Genomic DNA, 18,196 nt, shown 5'->3' with positions numbered 1-18,196 from the left:
CTCCCTGAATTCCAGATCTGAATGCCTACTAATACATCCTCATTTGGTCGGTCCACGTCAAAATGAAAAGGTCTCAAGGTCAACTTCTCATCTTCCAAATCTGCCACTTCCCCGTTGCTTTCTGCTTTAGGATGTGGTACACCTCCCCTGTTAGCCTGGATCCCCACGTCTTCCTTAGTTCCCATAGCCAATTTTCCCATGGGCCATTGCCCAGAAGAAATAGCTCTCGAGGATTTCTGATCTCATGCCTGGAGTGGAGGGACACTACAAAGGCCTCCTGAGTTATGGGCTTTGAAATTGTCCCTCTGTACTTCCATGGGGATCTTGTCTAAAGGATCAAAGGGGTTCTTTCTTCTGGAAGGTGAAGAAGTCCCATCAGATCAGGATGACAGATAATACAAATGGCAAAGACCCTGGATCCAGAGTCTCTCTTGGGTTTGTTCTAACACAGAAGGAAGGAAGCAGACTTCTGCCATGGATCCATGTCTCCCTACCTTCTCAGTATATTAAAGCTACACATTGAAAGATTCAAAGAATCCCTAAACTTCCTCCTATATTAAATGATATTACATGAGCATTCAAAGGCTGATTGGATAAGGAATATTCTCACATCCTTACTGCACCTGAGTGTAGACATGATGAATCATAGGTTGTAATATCCTTCAATATCTGAATTATTTGTCAAAATTGAAAGTTCAAAGTGTTGCATTTTCAAATGCTCATAATGAAAGGTGGAATTATCTGCTCAGATGACCAAGAAGAAGTGCAGAAAGACGGAGTGCGATTTTGTCTCTAAAAGAGTGAGACATTGAGAAATATCATCTGGGAGAAGAGGAAGAATGAGACCTCCATATCAAGTTAGAGGGATAGGGAAAACGACAAAACATGAAGCCAGTATACAATCTACTGGATAGATCCTGCCTCACCTGTGGTGCTTGGATAGTAAATAAATATTAAATGCAAAGAGCATCAGGATGAGAAACACAGGTGGAACCAGGAACAAGGTCTTTACTCAATTTATATGCTGTAAGTTCTACCATATCTGACAGAAATGTATTCCATATTTGGCTTTAGGTTTTCTAGCAGCTGATAGTGAAGGAAAGAGAATCAATTGCATGAATTGCACTGCAGAATAATTACTCAGAAGAACCAAACGAGTTCTGGTTTTTGGTTCAGAGATTTTGCATGGATGCAAGTGAAAAAGGAACAGTGGGATCAGATGAATCGTGTGCTCCACAGCACTCGGTGCCGAAGTCTGCAGCAAATATAGTGTCACTCCTCACCACATCCTCAGCATAGGCTATGGCAGCATACCAAGGCCATGTTCCTGATGCCGTCCCCAAGGAGGGAGAGATGATGCAATGCAGCTGCATGTAGGGTCAGTCAGAAGTGTTTTGAGGGAAGATTTTGGTCTTAGGAGGAAATAAGCAGATCCATTTCCTTCATCCATAGTGTTTCTTCAACATCAACCAGCAATCAGTTTAATACTCTCTTATTTCAAGTTATATGTTGCTTTCAGATGATGGTCACCTAGGCTGGACATCGGGATGGCAGTCATTAAAAACTGTTAGTCTGATGAGTAGTAAGATCAGCATGGTCATGAGTGAAATGTACCTGCTTCAAATCAGTGTTTACTGCACAGAGCATTTTAGATTCTTCTCTAAACTGTGGGGCAACTAAGCCTTTTAAAAGTATTTATTTGTCTTTGATTTTATGTGCAAATTCTCTATATTCTCTAGTACATTATGTAAATGGAATTCGACATTTATTTTACCATTACATTTTTCTGACTGGCTGATATTGACATAGAAACAAGTTAATTACTAAATAATTATTTATTTTTTTAAAAAGTCATGTCTAATGATTTATCCGTTGATTTTCTCATCTGGATAGTCATTCTCAAATAGCAATAATTGCAATTTCTTATATCTCTTGATTAAAGATTCTTTTATTTATTTATTTATTTTTAATTTTACCTTATTACAGAGTCTCCTTTAGCTTTATGATACGAGGCTCTAAGTTTTCCCAATATCGAACTCTTTCCATTCCTAGAGTAATCCCCACATAGTTATGGAGTTCTATCTTGTCCTTTGCGTGATTGAGTTTATTGTTGTTTTATTTGGGTAGCAAGATCAGATTCTGTGCTGAAATAATGAGATGGATACTAGATTGTCATAGGCAAGCTTTAGGCTGAGCTAGGGAAGGACATTTTCTTCTGAGAGCCGAGAAGCTGAGATTGTGGAGCAAGGTGACAAGCCCCTTTGGCACATGATGGTGCCTCAGGGAAGATGGCCAAGCATATAAAAAAGGGCTGTGCCAACCACTAGTGGCACTTGGAGCTCAGAGGTTGAGAACTTGTGTGGGACCAGCCTGCTGGTGCATGCCTCAAGCAACCCAGTGTTTGGACAGGGTCCCAGGACCACTGGATCACCTGGGCTGGTGTCTGGGCCATGGATATAAAGCTGGATCATGTCCTTTCAAAGGAGGTACTGTGTATGTGGTTCAAGAATAACAGCTGCAGTACACTTGGCCCTCTGGTGGACTGAGCAGAGTTGCTAGCTTTCTTCTTTTTACAATAGTAGTAACCAGTGTTATTTGTGCACAGTAAATGTCCCTGAGATGTTTTGGAATTTTCATAAAAGTGTTGCCCATAGGGAAGAAAAGAGGTGTTTTTATGATGGTGGGGGTGATACTAATATTTATTTAAATTTGAATATTAAAGATCAACACTATTAGTTTGCTAGGACTGTCACAACAAGACACCACAGACTGGGTGGTTAAAAAGAAAATATGTATATTTTTACAGCTCTGTTGCTGACAGTCGGCATCCAAGTGTTAGCAAGGTTGTTTTTTTCTGGGACTTGGCTTATAGGTCTGTCTCCTCACTGAGCCCTCACGTGGCCTTCTCTGTGTTTGTCTATGTCCAGGTTTCTTCTTATACTGATAAAAATTTTATTGAATTAGGGTTCACTCTAATGACCCCCTTTTTAAAGACATAATCACCTTTTTAAATACATAATCTCCAGGGTCCAATGGGGGACAATGGCTGTGGGTGGTCGTGGATGGCTAGAGTAGAGAGAAGACAATGAAAGTGAAGCTGACTTGAACACACCAAGATATTCCCAAAACCAAGGGTTGAACATTCTCTCCGATAAGTGGATGCTGATCCATAATGGGGAGGGGGCAGGCATGGGAAAAATGGGGGAACTTTGACTGGGCAAAGGGGAGGGAGGGCTGAGGAAGGAGCATGAAAGATGGCAGGAAAGATGGTGGAATTAGATAGACATCATTACCCCTAGGTACAGATATGACTGCACATATGGTGTGACACTACATAGTGTACAACCAGAGAAATGAAAAGTTGTGCTGCCATTGTGTACAGTGAATCAACATGCATTCTGCTGTCTCATATACCTAATTAAAATGAATAAATAAATTAATTTTTTTAAAAAGATACCAAGAGGCCAAGGTATCCTGGGTTCATCCATAAGAAGATGGCTGAGAGTGGGGAGGAAGCCCAAGGGTGCCTGACTGGGAACGTAGGAGACACGGAGGAGGTCTTGTAACAAAACGAGAGAGAGATGGTATAAAGCCTCCGAGGCCACCACTGAAAGAGCAATGGTTTTGAGGGAGGAGTGTTTTTAAAAAATTATTGAGATGAAATTCACATAATATAAAATTGACTATTTGAAGGTGGACAATTCAGTGGTAATTAGTACATTGACAATATTGTACAAGTATCATCTCTAGCTAATTATAAACCATTCCCATCTCTCCAGAGATAAACACCTTCAGCCCTTTCCCCATTCCTCTTCCCTCCTGGCTGGAAGTCATGTATCCATTGTCCCTATGGATTCACTTATGGTGTATGTTTGGTGTGAACAGTATCATCCAGTGTTCATTTTGGTGTCTTAGTTTTTCCACGTGGCCTAATGTTGGGTGTTCACCCAGAGTCCAGCATGAATCAGTACTCCATTCTATTTCTTTAATTTATTTTTATTACAGTAAAATTCATGACATAAAATTTACTATCTTAATTTTAAGTATACAATCAGAAGTATTAAATACATTTAAAATTCTGTCTAATATTTTTGTTTTGGTTTGGTTTGGTTTGTCTATTATGAATGCATGCTTCCTCTTAATTTGGGTCTCTTATTTGTTTTATTTATGCTTCCGTTTTGTGGGTGATGTTGTTTTGTAGCTTTCTCTATTACCTATATTTTCTGATTTCCATTCTTGTAGTTTTTATAGAATATAATCCCACTAGAGTTTTATTAGTGGTTACATTAAGTAAAAAACTCTGACCTTGTGTCTAACTTACTCACAATGTGAAGCATCCTTTGATGAAGAGATTTTCCCAATTGTACTTCTGTTCTCCCCGCTACCCTTTACCCTGCACCTGACCCCCTTCCCATTCTGCAGTGTGTGTTGATAACAGTTACTTTTTATGAAGTTTTTATTATTAAATTAATTTTTTTTTACATTATGTCTATTCTACCAGATAGCTTATCTATGACATTTGCTTTCTGTTTTGTGATTGCGTTTATAACAATTATAGAGCTACTTTTTACTGAAAATACTTCCATATGTATCACAAAAGCAGAGAGGAAGGGCTGAAGCCTCAGACAAGTAAGAGGTGACATTCTGGGCAAGGGACCTTGGTTCTAGCCCTGGATCAACCTCCTTGGGTGCCTCGTGGGACTTGAGAAAGGAATCTCTGTTTTGACTCCCCCTGTTAACCATATGTGCTGTAACCTGGTCACATCGTTCACTCAGTTCTCAATGATAGGGGACCTGCCTGTAGGAGCAGGGCCAAACAGGACACCAAAGTCAGCCATCTCTGGACTTGCTCCCCTTCCCTGGGTCTCCTTCCTGACCCCCTTTGTATTTTCCTAAGAGATCCACAGGACCCTTCCAAAGTAGCTTTGATCTTGGATGTTTGGCTTGTGAATATAGTTTGTAAGTCAAGCACTCTCCTGTGGGCACCTGAGTATTGTTCTGGGATTTTCAATATGTGTATGTTTTCTCTGTCTTTGGGCTGAGATATCTATCTAGATAGATAGATGTCTCACACATACATATGAACTTTCCTGGAAACAGTCTGCATGGCAGGTGTCCTAGGAGCTTGGCAGTGCTCTGGATGGGGACCTAAGTGTATGGACCTCTGGATAGCCCCCCAAGAATGATGGTGAGTATCTCTGGCTTACCTTTATGGAACTGGTACCTTTGCTGACTACACTCCTTAAAGGGGACAGGACAAATGTCTGGATGTAACAGGAGCTCAAGCCACTCAGACTGCTTCCCTAGGGTGTGCATTAGGCTCTGCATAAGTAAGCCTGTGTTAATGAACTTCTCTTACTCAGCCTCTTTGGCTCCCAAAGTGTGAGGTGGCACTTGATTCTTTTCCCAGGAGAGAACTTGAGCCACAGGACAAAAGCATGAGTTTTGTGTTCATGTTTGAATTGTTTTTAAGACTTTAAGAAAACCTATAGGTTTGGATCCATGGGATTGATTTAATAATTTGAGGTTCTTTCTACTATTTTAAAAAGTAAGTGTGTGTGTGTGTGTGTGTGTGTTTCATGGACTCATGCCATTTAACTTCAGAGTAGATGGAAACTGCATCTCAGAGCACTATACCTTTAAATGTGTTCCACAGTACAGCAGCAGCAACAACACCACTTGAGAGCTTGTCTGAAATGCAAATTCTCAGGCCCTCAACATGCACTGAGTCCAAACCAAATCCCTCAAACTGAGCGAGGGCTCAGCAATCTGTATTTTCCTAAGTCTTCCAGTGAATTCTGGTGCACATTAAGCATAAAAACTGCTGATGTAGAGACTATCCAGTCTACTCTTCTTAATCTGCATTTAAGGTATTAAGACCTCTCTAGAGGGGAGCACATGTGGGCTCAGATGGAGGACTAGAACTCAGGTATTCTGGAATAAAGGAGGTATTCAATAAACTAGCTTTCCTTTCTTGCTTCTTTCCCCCTCTGGGGAAGCAGGGCATAATGGGCTAGGGGTAAACTGATGTCTCTTCATGCTCATCTCTCTCTCTTGTTAATTTAAACATGAAAAACAGAAAGATCCCAGGCACATGCTCTTAACTCCTTTTGTACCCAGAGCAAGCCACCATACACTCTGGGCCTCAGTTTCCCTCTGAAGGACTGGCCTGGCTCTCTAGGATCCCGTTCCATTCTGACTCTCTAAATCTTCATGACAGGTTCTGACACACGCTTCTGTGGCCGACTATCAGCGGCCATCTGGCAATTAGCAGTCTCTGAGGCAGCTAATCCCACTCTGAGCTGGATTAAAGCTGAAGTTTGAAACATGGAGATAGGCAGGTGATTTCTGTTTGAATCTTTGGGTCCTGCTGTCCCTGGCAGCCTAGTGATGGAGGACAGAAAAGCTGATTTTCTTCCTTATCTATCTTGGGAGGCTCAGTGGAGCCGGATCAGCTTTCCAGAGGGGCGTCTTGGACTGGGCCATGTTCTGGGCTTCGGGAGGTGCCAGGTGAGCTCCAGGAGCTCTGTCCCAGGGAGGTGGGCACAGCCAAGCTGCCTGGAGGAGAAGGGAGGGAGCAATACTCTGACTCCAGCACTGCACTGCTAGAAGCAGGTGCAGTGGGGAACCCAGGGCACAGAGGCCAGCCTCATTTTGGACTATGACTCCCAGGTGCCACAAAGGGCTTTGGGGTGGTAGCTGACAAGCTCCCCAGCTCCTCTGGGGTGTCCTCTCATTAGGCAACATGGTCAGAAACCAAGCCTGTGTGTTTGTTCATAGCCTGAGGAGATAATTAACTTATCTCCACAGAGATCCTTGATTACATTCCTAGCATGATCAGAATGAGAAGTCTGAACTTGGAAATGCTAGTGGTGGGGGGAGGTATTTGCAATAGTTGGCTGAGGCACCATTTGTTCAGAAATTGGGCAAGTAATCAAACAAATGCCTCTTTTCCTAATTGTTGATAAAAGTCAGTTACTATGGCAGATCCAGGGACTTACTCCTGAGACCACACATTACTTAAGGTGAGCATGCATACGAATACGTTAGGATGCTCTGGAAACATTTCATATAGCTTGAGTTTAACAACAAATTGTGCCCATTGTGAATTTTATATAGAGCTGGGCATAGGGGAGCATGACTTACTGTCTGCATTTCATGACTTACTGTCTGTTTCATGACTGGCTTGTTACTACTGTCAGGAACCTTTCATGATTTCAGCTTAGATATCTTCCTGAGCACCTACTGTGTATCGCTCAATGCTAGGTGTTGTGGGACCAAGGCAAATTAGTTCTCTCCCTTTGAGGAGCTTACTGCTTATACTATAGAAAAGTTTTATAAAGTGTCCTCAGACTCTGAGTTGTGCAGTTATTCTGTTGAAGGGCCATGGACATTGAGTTGAGGGAGAAGTCAGAGTGGACCAGGAAATAATAGCTAATGGCTCATGAGAGCCCACTTGTGCAGGATATAGTGCTAGCCATTATCCCACTTCATCCTCACAGGATTTTATGAAGTGGCTGCTATTATTACTCCTGTTTTACATGTGAGAAAACTGTGGCACAGAGGGGTTAAGCTTAATAGGGTGGGAAGCAGAGCCGGCAGGTGCACAGAAGCTGTGGACTTGTAGCTTTAGGTCTTTTATGCTAAGGCTGCAGACTGGCTTACTACACACCACCTCTGGGCACTTCATCTCGCCTCCTCCTCTGCCTCCCTATGCAATGGCCTGTCACCATGCTGGCCTCTTGCTGTCTCCTGGGCACTCGAGGTTGGTTCCTGCCTCAGGTCTTGTCTCCTTCAAACGTTCTGAAGTTCATGTCTGCCTATTTTCCTCTCTCTTGTTATTCCGGTCCCTGATTCAGAGCCACTCTTTATCAAGGCCGTCTTAGGGAGGCCTAGGTAACTCTTCCTTCTTCACTTTAACCTCTCATTTCATTCTGTTTTTACTAAAGCTTACCATTGTCTGAAACTAAATTATTTGGACATTTGTTCCCTCGTGTATTGTTTGATTGATTCTTTTCCCAGAAGGTAACATGACAAGGCATTCTTGGAACTTACAGAACTTGAAGCCCAGTTAATACTGATCTTTCTAACCATTTGAAGAGATGGGTAATTTAGGTGCTTTCCTTTCTAGTTCGGGACAAGGATGCTGAAGCTCAGAGAGCTGAGCTGACTTATTCAAGGTCACACACCTGTTCTGTGACAGGAAGAGCTATACCACGCATGGCCCTTCTAATGCCTGGGTCAGTGTTCTTTTTGCCTATATCAAGAAAGACCCATTTCATTTGACACACAATAACCAAGCTCACCATTTTAGAGTCCTGGATACTGTGAAGCAACCAATGGCAACAGCTTATCATTTCATGTGCATTATTACCCTGCTCCGTTCCTCCAAAGTGCCGCATCCAGTGGGTCAAAATAAGAAAACCTTGGTTGATGAGAAATTAGATTTCTGAATATCTTAGATGGAACAACTAATGAAACAAAGAAGGCACAGGCTATTATATAAATTAGTTTTGATGTCTATTGTTTTCCACAAAGTTTCATTTTGACTACAAAACTACTTAATAAAATAAGATGCACAAATAGAAAGTTAGAGCCAAAGAAGAAAGAAAGAAAAACTAGCTAGGCATAAAATATGGTCTAGGAATAAGACCAAAAATGCAAAGTTGAAAGACCTACCACAACGGATTGGCCAGAGTTTAGGCTCTAGCAGGTGTTCTCAAAAAAAAAAAAAAAAAAAAAAAAAAAAAAAAAAAACTTGGTTGTTCTATAATCCAAAGTGTCTTTTCATAAAAACAGAACAATTACTTTGGAGAAAAACAACCATTTCACTTTCTAAACTAAAGTTAATTTCTCTTGAAAGAAAAGCATCTGTTATAGTGTTTCTCAACTTTTATAAACCTATGACCTTTTTGATAGCAATAAAAAAACTTATCCTTCCATGGAGAATTATAGATGCACAGAAAATTGAATCTATGTTCTACATACTCCCATTAGCCAGGACAATTTTGTTGATCTTTGCTTTCTATGTATTGTAGTCAAAATAAGTACTGCTTTATTTTCCACATAAAGCATTAAGCACTCTGATTCTGCAAAGACACCGGTACAACCTTTCCATGGAGCACGGCATCTCTTATCATTTGGGAACCATCGTGATAATGATTGATTTAGGCTGCAGTCACCAATGTATGTTGAAACTACTGGGTAAAAATTTGATGAGAAATAGGATATTTATTTAACCTTCAAGGAATCTCCACTTATTTATTAAAAACAGAAAATAGCAATTTTACAAAGGACCTCACCTTAACCAAGTGATCAAAGTTATCACCATTTCCTGAGATGAATCAATGTGTGCCTCCTGATGAGGTACACTGAGAAAGACACATCACCTTCAGGTCTTCCTGCCCAAATGAATACAACCAGGGGGAGACATCAGGCAAAACCAAGTCATTTCAGGAAATAAGTCATTTATACCCTCTTAAAGTGTGGGGGTCAGGAAAAAACCAGACTGAGTTAATGTTCTAGGTGGAAGGTGTAGGAGTAAGACAACTGAACACAATGTGTAATTCTGGATTGGATTTTGAGTGAGAATACATTTTCCTTTTTTAAAAAAAATATCTAACTTCTTCTATTAGCAATATTATTGGAACAATTGGCAACATTTGAATAATATTTTTAGAATAGGTAATATTAAGTATTATTTTCCTGATTTTGATTTTATTCTACTTATGCAAAAGAGTGCCCAAAAATATGCAATGAAGTTTTAGGAGTAAATGATTTTCATTAATTTGGAACTTACTCTCAAATATATATATCACATACACATATATATATGTATATATATACACACACACACATATGTATATATATTTGAATATATCCATTATATATTTGAAAATGAGGACATGATAAAATATTATGTTGTAGAATTGGTTTTGGAAGTTTTGTTTTTCTATTTTTCTTACAAGTTTTCTATAAATTTTAAATCATTTACAAATAAGTGGTTACAACCATAACAAATAATGACAGATCTAATTAGCTGGTACTAAGGGTCCTTGGCCAAGAGGCTGCAACACCACCTACAGGTGAGAGGAACATCTGTACAAAGGGAGGAAACATCAATCAAAGGTCAGGCAGCATATTCATAGGCAATCTTTGCCATTTCCAGGACACTTTCTTTTTAATTGACTTATTTTGGAAAGGCATTCTACCTCACTAGTAGGGTCCTGTCTTCAAATTTTATTATGCTGGAATTCCTTGTTAGCATAGAGAAAAGAATGACATTCTAAGAAGGATTTAAGTATTTCTCACCTTAAAATATCCTCATTAATTATCAGCACCTTCCACTGCCTCTTTATTACTGTTATTTATATCTCACTGGGAGGATTTTCACAAGCATCTTCCTGTTGCCTTTCATCACCTCTTTTTGATATATTTTCTTTTCCTCTGCTTTTTCTTCAAAGTTTTTGTATTTTATTTTATGCCGACAGTTTTATAAGGAATGGTTTTAATAGGTACATGTTGTAAAATGGAAATATTTTACTAGGAGATTACATAAAATACACAGGAGAAACTAGGGCATAAATTATATTTTTATTGTTAGATTTTACTGCAAATAAGTTCACATATACAATCTTTTATTTATGATAAGAGCGAATTCTTTTTACTTATAGCTGCTTTTGAATTTGGTGCTTCAGTGAGGAAGCTTATGTGTAGCTACATAAAAGAAAGTTCTATTTTGATGAGAAATGAATCTCTTATTTAGGAAATGTTGTTTTCTTGTTGACTTACAAAAATAGGGGAAGGGGGAAGTGGTTGTCTGGTGTGGGGGAGGAGGGTTCTGTGTCTTAAAATGTCACAGCCAGATTGTGCTGTTCCCTAGACTTGCAAAAGAGTGTGTATGGTCAGGTCCAATCTACCCTCACCCAAACTACCCTCTCAAGCTTCTGCCTTCCTGCGGGGAATCTCGTTATGGACTGAGAGTCCATGAGCCCCCATGGAATAAGACTTTCCTGCTTATGGAAGAAATAGGATAAATGTGTATGGATGGGATGTCTTGTCTCTAAACATTAATGCAGACATCCTCCATGTGCCCCTTCCCAGAGATAAAGACATATCTTTCAGGAAGTTGAGCTTCTCTTTCAAGGGAGATCAGAAATGACCCCAAACTTCATCCTTATTTTATTTTATTATTTTTGTTTAGATATTGGGCTTGCTTACTTTTTCTATTTTCGCTTAACAAATGCAGCATATTGAATCTTGGGATCCCAAGTAATAATTGAGTGCCACAGATACCTCCTGTTTCTGAAAAGATATTAGTGTTCAAAACCTTCATATAAAGTAGCATCCTGGTTTTGCTCAGATTGGCTCAGCTCTGTTGCAAGTGAACCCTGCATCTAAACTTACTGTGTTGAGCTAGTGAACCTCAAAGTACTCAGACATTTGAGGACCAGCCCCACCTCATCAGTCACCCCTAGGCAGAGGGCATGAGCAGCACAGATCAATCCTATATTGTTTGGTCCTGCCTTCGTTGGAAATTAAAGATGGAGGTACCATGGAGCTTGTCTGTCTTTTTTGCTGACTTGCAATTTTCATCTCTTTTTGAAATAGGAAATTAACTGAAATGTAGTCTTGCCCTGAGAGGAGCTATCCTTAATTTTGAAAGGCCATGAAAAATGTCTACGGGAAACCAAAGCTTAACAAATAAGACTCTTTCATTTAATGGTCTGTCCACAAACATTTATTGAGTCCCTGTTCTGTGTTAATATACCTTACTAAAGAATTTCCTTCTCTTGATATGTCATTTCTTTTAAGGGCACCATAATTTTTCTTGTTCTTCAGGTGAAACTAAACAACATAAATTTCTGAAATGCAAAATTTCAGGGAGATATTCTTGAGAAAGCCAATGGGTGGATTTATTTGAGTTTTAATTTTCCATTTTTTTTTGAATGTTAAATAACAATTCCCCCTTTTCTTTTCACTCACTCCTCTCTCACACAATTACAACACACACTTTTCCTAAGACAGAGCACTTTTAGGGAGAGTCATCCATCTCAGGAATTTATTTTTATGGTATGGTACTGAGAAATCCTCGTCTTTGTTAAATCACACAGAATTAAAGTTTTGTGCAAGTTCTCTTTATGCATGACAATTCAGTCCCCAAGACAAGGGGCAATTCTTTTCCTTTCTACTTAGTCCATTTATTTGGGCTGCGGATTTGCATACAGTTTCTAACAGGAATGTTCAAGTAAGGAGCCAGTCAGGACCTCTGGCTTTCTCTAGTCAGGCAACACCTTGATGTTTTAGGAGCTCTGATGGGGGAACAGCACTGAGCTGGCCTCTCCTGAACAGCCTTGGTAAGCACTTTAAACATATTGTGCCAGGGGAAAGTCAATTCTAAAATTGCTGCAATTCTGTTTCTCTTAACAAATTGACCTTTGCTGCTGCCAGGGTTCCATCCAGTCTTTATTAAATATATACACATCATTGCAATTGGGTTGTGATCAGTGTGCAGATCTGTTTTAAAGTTCTAGTTGTTCATTTAGCATTCCATCTGTTGTACACACTTATCCTTACTGCCATATAATTTTTTTTCTAACAATTATTGAGCACCTATTATTATGTGTCAACTTCTGTGCTAGAAAAAGGAAAGAGACCATGCAGAGGCTAGAGAGCTGGAACACAATGGATCAGAGTTTAATTCTTGGCTAGCTACTTACTTACTTTGTATCCTAAGGAATTTCTAAACTTCTGTGAACCCTGGTTTCCTCATCTGTTACACTGAAAATAAAAACAGCATACCTTATTAGAATTATAAACTTCTATTGAGATATGGAGAACAAAAGCATAATGTAGTGGTTGACATACAATAAGCATTAATATGCTAGCAAATAAGATGCTGATATGATTGGCTATGATGATCTACCTATGACTTCAAAGCATTTAATAGATGAATGTAGATATTCTTATTTCTTCTTGCACATAAAAATGACAATAAGAAATGACAGGAAAGATGATAAATGTCTATGCAGGCTTCATTGGAGGCTCTGAGGAAAGCAAAGCTGATTTTAGCTGGGAATGGAGATAAAGAAAATCCAGAAAATCTTTATAGAGGAGCAACAAGTAAGCTGAATTTTGAAGACAAACTGACACCTGTCACAAATATAAGATCCTACTAATTCTAAACATACATGAATAAAGCCCAGCCAACATTTTCAACTTAGCTGTGAATAAATGAGAAGGATTTTGCCACATGGAGATGAAAGAAGGGAATTCCAGGTAGAAGCTACAACTTGATTCATTGAGTTATGGATGTTTACATAAAACATGGCCTGTTGATATCAAATCAGAGACTCTGCATCTGATAGAAGAAAAAGTTAGCTCCCATCTACATATTGTGGGGTCGGGCTCCAAATTCCTTAATAGGACACCCATAGCACAAGAGTTAAAAACAAGAAGCAACAAATGGGACTTACTCAAACTAAAAAGTTTTTTCTCAGCAAGAGAAACAATAAGAGAGGTAAATAGGGAGCCTACATCCTGGGAACAAATCTTAGTCCTCACACTTCAGATAGAGCCCTAATATCCAGAGTATACAAAGAACTCAAAAAATTAAGCAATAAGAAAACAAATAACCCAATCAACAAATGGGCCAAGGACCTGAACAGACACTTCTCAGAGGAGGATATACAATCAATCAACAAGTACATGAAGAAATGCTCACCATCTCTAGCAGTCAGAGAAATGCAAATCAAAACCACCCTAAGATACCATCTCAACTCCAGTAAGATTGGCAGCCATTATGAAGTCAAACAACAACAAGTGCTGGCGAGGATGTGGGGAAAAAGGGTACACTTGTACATTGCTGGTAGGACTGCAAATCGGTGCGGCCAATTTGGAAAGCAGTATAGAGATTCCTGGGAAAGCTGGGAATGGAACCACCATTTGACCCAGCTATTGCCCTTCTCGGACTATACCCAAAAGATCTTAAAAGAGCGTACTATAGGGATACTGCTACATCAATGTTCATAGCAGCACAATTCACAATAGCTAGACTGTGGAACCAACCCAGATGCCCATCAACAGATGAATAGATTAAAAAATGTGGCATTTATACACAATGAAGTATTACTCAGCACTAAAAAATGACAAAATCATGGAATTTGCAGGGAAATGGATGACATTAGAGCAGATTATGCTAAGTGAAGTTAGCCAATCCCTAAAAAACAAATGCCAAATGTCTTCTTTGATATAAGGAGAGCAACTAAAAACAGAGCAGGGAGGAAGAGCATGAGAAAAAGATTAACATTAAACAGGGACGAGAGGTGGGAGGGAAAGGGAGAGAGAAGGGAAATTGCATGGAAATGGAAGGAGACCCTCATTGTTATACAAAATTACATATAAGAGGATGTGAGGGGAAAGGGAAAAAAAATCAAGGGAGAGAAATGAATTACAGTAGATGGGGTAGAGAGAGAAGATGGGAGGGGAGGGGAGGGGGGATAGTAGAGGATAGGAAAGATAGCAGAATACAACGGTCACTAGTATGGCAATATGTAAAAACGCGGATGTGTAACCGATGTGATTCTGCAATCTGTATATGGGGTAAAAATGGAAGTTCATAACCCACTTGAATCAAATGTATGAAATATGATATGTCAAGAGCTTTGTATTGTTTTGAACAACCAAAAAATAAATAAATAAAACATGGCCTGTTGATGATTTGTTTAGTGCATCAGGAACAGAGGCCCCTGGGTGGGACCACTCAAGAGAAGAGATTGAAGAGGAAGGGGTTGGGGGAAGCTCACAGAAGCTGTGGGGCAGGTTGGGGGTTGGGGGAGTACCATACTCATGAGACCCCTCTGGTGGCAGAATAGAGCCTAGATTGGGGAGGAAAAAGCTGGAGACCAGGAACAAGTCTATTGCAGTGGTTCAGATCAGAGGAGATCAGACAGAGTTCAGTCTGTATCCTATTTACCAATTCCATCCAGCCTGTTAACATTTCGTAGAACATGAACATCCTCTTGCTCATGGGCATAGAGCTTCGAACTTATTTTATTCTGAATATTGCTATGGTTTGTATCTTTATATATATAGAGAGATTTTTTTTTCTTTTCCTATATTTTTTTTTCTTTCCTATATTCTTTAAGATAAAAAACAAAGTATCTACATGACTCTTGACAATTGCAGGTAAATTTATTTTGCAAGGCTTTTCCAAATCATTTTTTCACTAAGGTACATTTGTGTACCGGGTTTTCCCGGCACCATTGAAAACATAGGGTGCTGACATTCTTTGTTGTTTTAGGCATAAAACTGTTCCTTCAATTGGCCTTTCCTTGATATCTAGAGAAACACAGTGGTTTCCCCATTTGTCTTCTAATTATGTGTCCTCACTTGTGAGGTGCATGGCCTGTCCTTTGCCCATTCGATAAGCGCTTGTGTAGATCCTTTTTTTGGCCGAACTCTCTTCTGGCAGCCCTCCATGTATGCATTTCCCACAGGCCCTCTTTCTAATTTCTTTTTTCTTTGATCTATTGAAACCGAATCCCTTTTCTAACTCAATATTACAATAGACATAACAATTCTAATTGCTCTATTGATTCCCGGCCACTATGGTAGTGGGCCCATTAAGAACAGGGTTTTGTTATCAGACACCAGGCTCTGAAAGCCTGGCTTCCTGCTTTCTCTATGTGTGATTAAGCTGGTTTGCCTATCTGTAAAATGGGAGCAGTGAGATATGCAGGTATCAATTAGGAACTTTGTTAAAGATACAGATACAGTGACTTAACAAAACTTCTAGTAGTTTCTCATGGCATGTTAAATAATTTTGGAGGCAAAGCACCCAGGGCTGAGTTGGCAGTGAAGTTGTGGGATTAGGATTAGGTTAAGGAAGGAAAACAGTTCAGTCTTAGGGCAGCCTTGTTCCTCAAAGTCCAGGGAAGCAATTGAATAATGCTGGACAGTGGCAAAGCCGAACCTATTTGCATATTCATTAGACCAATACTTGTTAGTTACATATTATAAGCAGATCTCTTAAGATTTTCTATAATGGGAAAGAAATATGCTTATTCAAACAGGAAGATCCTAAATCCTAGGGCAGTTAGGAAGACCCAGGTGGGGAAGCTCTGGATTCCAAGATATCTCTGCAGCTTTATACTTACTTGCCCAAGTACCTCACAATAAACACCCATTCCAGAAAAGGCATCCCTGTCAACTAACAAAAACCAGGTGCATAAATAGGCTCTCTCTGTTATTTAAAGAAATGTCCATATCCTTACTCCCAGATAAAGTCAGTAATGGATGCATGCTTTCTAGATATATGCGCTCTCATCTGACAGTTATATCAGCCTCACCATTGGTAGTCTTACTTTATACAGATGCTCTGAACCATCAAAAGACCATGTTACAGGCAGAGGGTCTCAGATCCCCTGCCAGCTGAGAGAACATAGAATCCTCTTATTCCCTTGATATGGGTTATTATTGTTATTACCAGTAGAATCATCATAATTCTTCTGACAAAATATATTCATTACAAATGAAATTTTTGTTCAGATCTTGTAGTTCATGCCTGAAAGCAAAGATATTAGTATTAATGAGCTTTTTTGCTGATGAGAAGAAAAATCACTGAAGGGTGATTGGACCTTAGCCTTTTAATGGGTCTGATGTTCTTTTTTCATTAGGGGTGACAAGAGTATGTATCTGGCTCCCTTATACTATGTGCCATGGTTTAAGAATACCCTTTATATGTTCTTTCATGGTAACAAAGCCTAGCAAGCATGGGTACATGTAAACAATGCTCCATGGCGAATCTGGCATAGGAAGGGTGACTTGATTAGCAGGCTGTTGAAGGCTTTGGTTTATTAAGATATTATTGTAATATAATATATGTTATATTACATAATAGATAATATATATTTTCCTTTCATGCTATCAACAGGCAACAAGGATTAACAAAGAGAAGCCTCTTCAGGGAACCATGTAACAACTCTGAAAGGAGTACCAAGGAGCCCCCAAAGCCCCTTGGTGATGTTGTTAGTAAAACTATGGGTGACAGGTTTCACCAGAGGTTCCAGTGGACATGAATGTGTACCAGAATGTATTGGAACAGAGGACTTCAGGTTGAATCAATGGAGAATAATTAGAAGACTTCAGGGCCTGGTGAGCTGGAACAATCTCAATAATGTGGTTGGGGAGAGTTTTTATTCTGCTAACAGACATTCATTTTGTTTTATATCCTAAGGCTAAGAAATTACAGAAACCAGGGAGAAGAACTGAGGTAGCAATTCCAGCTGGTTCTGTCACCATTTCTTAGACATTTCATTCATGTGAATAGGATATGGGTTGATGAGTGGATATAGTTCAAGATGTGGCTTAGCCAGCATATTTCTATGAGATGGCTGTGGACACCTTACCAACCCAACTGCCTCTTTGAACTGGTTTTATTCCTGATGCTTCTGATACCAAATGTGAATGTTTTTATTTTTTATTTTCTAAACCAATCAATTGTTTAAATCTCTAGCCACAAATAGGGTATCCTACAATTCAATTCTGTCACGAACTCTCCAGAGTTTAAGGGTCCATCTCATGAGATTGCCCTTACTTCACAGGCTGTTAAAATGTTAAAAGTCTCAGATTACCAGTGGTACTTCTCTCTTCTCAGATTTGATAATTTGTCAGAATGGCTCACAAAACTCAGGGAAACACATTATTTATGTTTGCCTATTTATTATAAAGGGTATTATGAAGGATACCAATGAAGGGCCTAATAAAACAGTGCGTAGAGCTAGTAGGGTCTAGCTTACTAGAGATCTGGTAGGGTCCTGTTTCCAGAAGCTCCCATCTGGTGAAATTGGGGTGTGCCACACTTCTAGAATGTGGGTGTGTTCAGCAGCCTGGAAGCTTTCTCAGCACCATTGTGTAGGAGCTTTTATGAAAGATTTTATTTCACAAACATGATTGGTTATGTTGTTGATCATTGATGATCGAATTCCATTTACAGTCCCTCTCTCCTCCCCAAAAGTTGGGGTGTGGGGCTGAAAGCTGAAAGCTTCTCTCATCAATCTCTGTAGAGGCCCAGCCACCAGTCATTTCACAACATACTGAAAACACTCACTACTTGGGAGATTCCAAAGGATTTGGGATCTCTGTGCCAGGAACTAGAGACCAACACCAAATATTTTTTATTATATCAGAGCCTCCT

Source organism: Marmota monax, unplaced genomic scaffold (genome assembly GCF_021218885.2).
Source record: "Marmota monax isolate L192 unplaced genomic scaffold, Marmota_monax_Labrador192_F-V1.1 WCK01_AAM20220418_F8-fsc00010, whole genome shotgun sequence".
Classification (NCBI taxonomy): Eukaryota; Metazoa; Chordata; class Mammalia; order Rodentia; family Sciuridae; genus Marmota; species Marmota monax.
Note: the sequence above shows the minus strand (reverse complement) of the source record.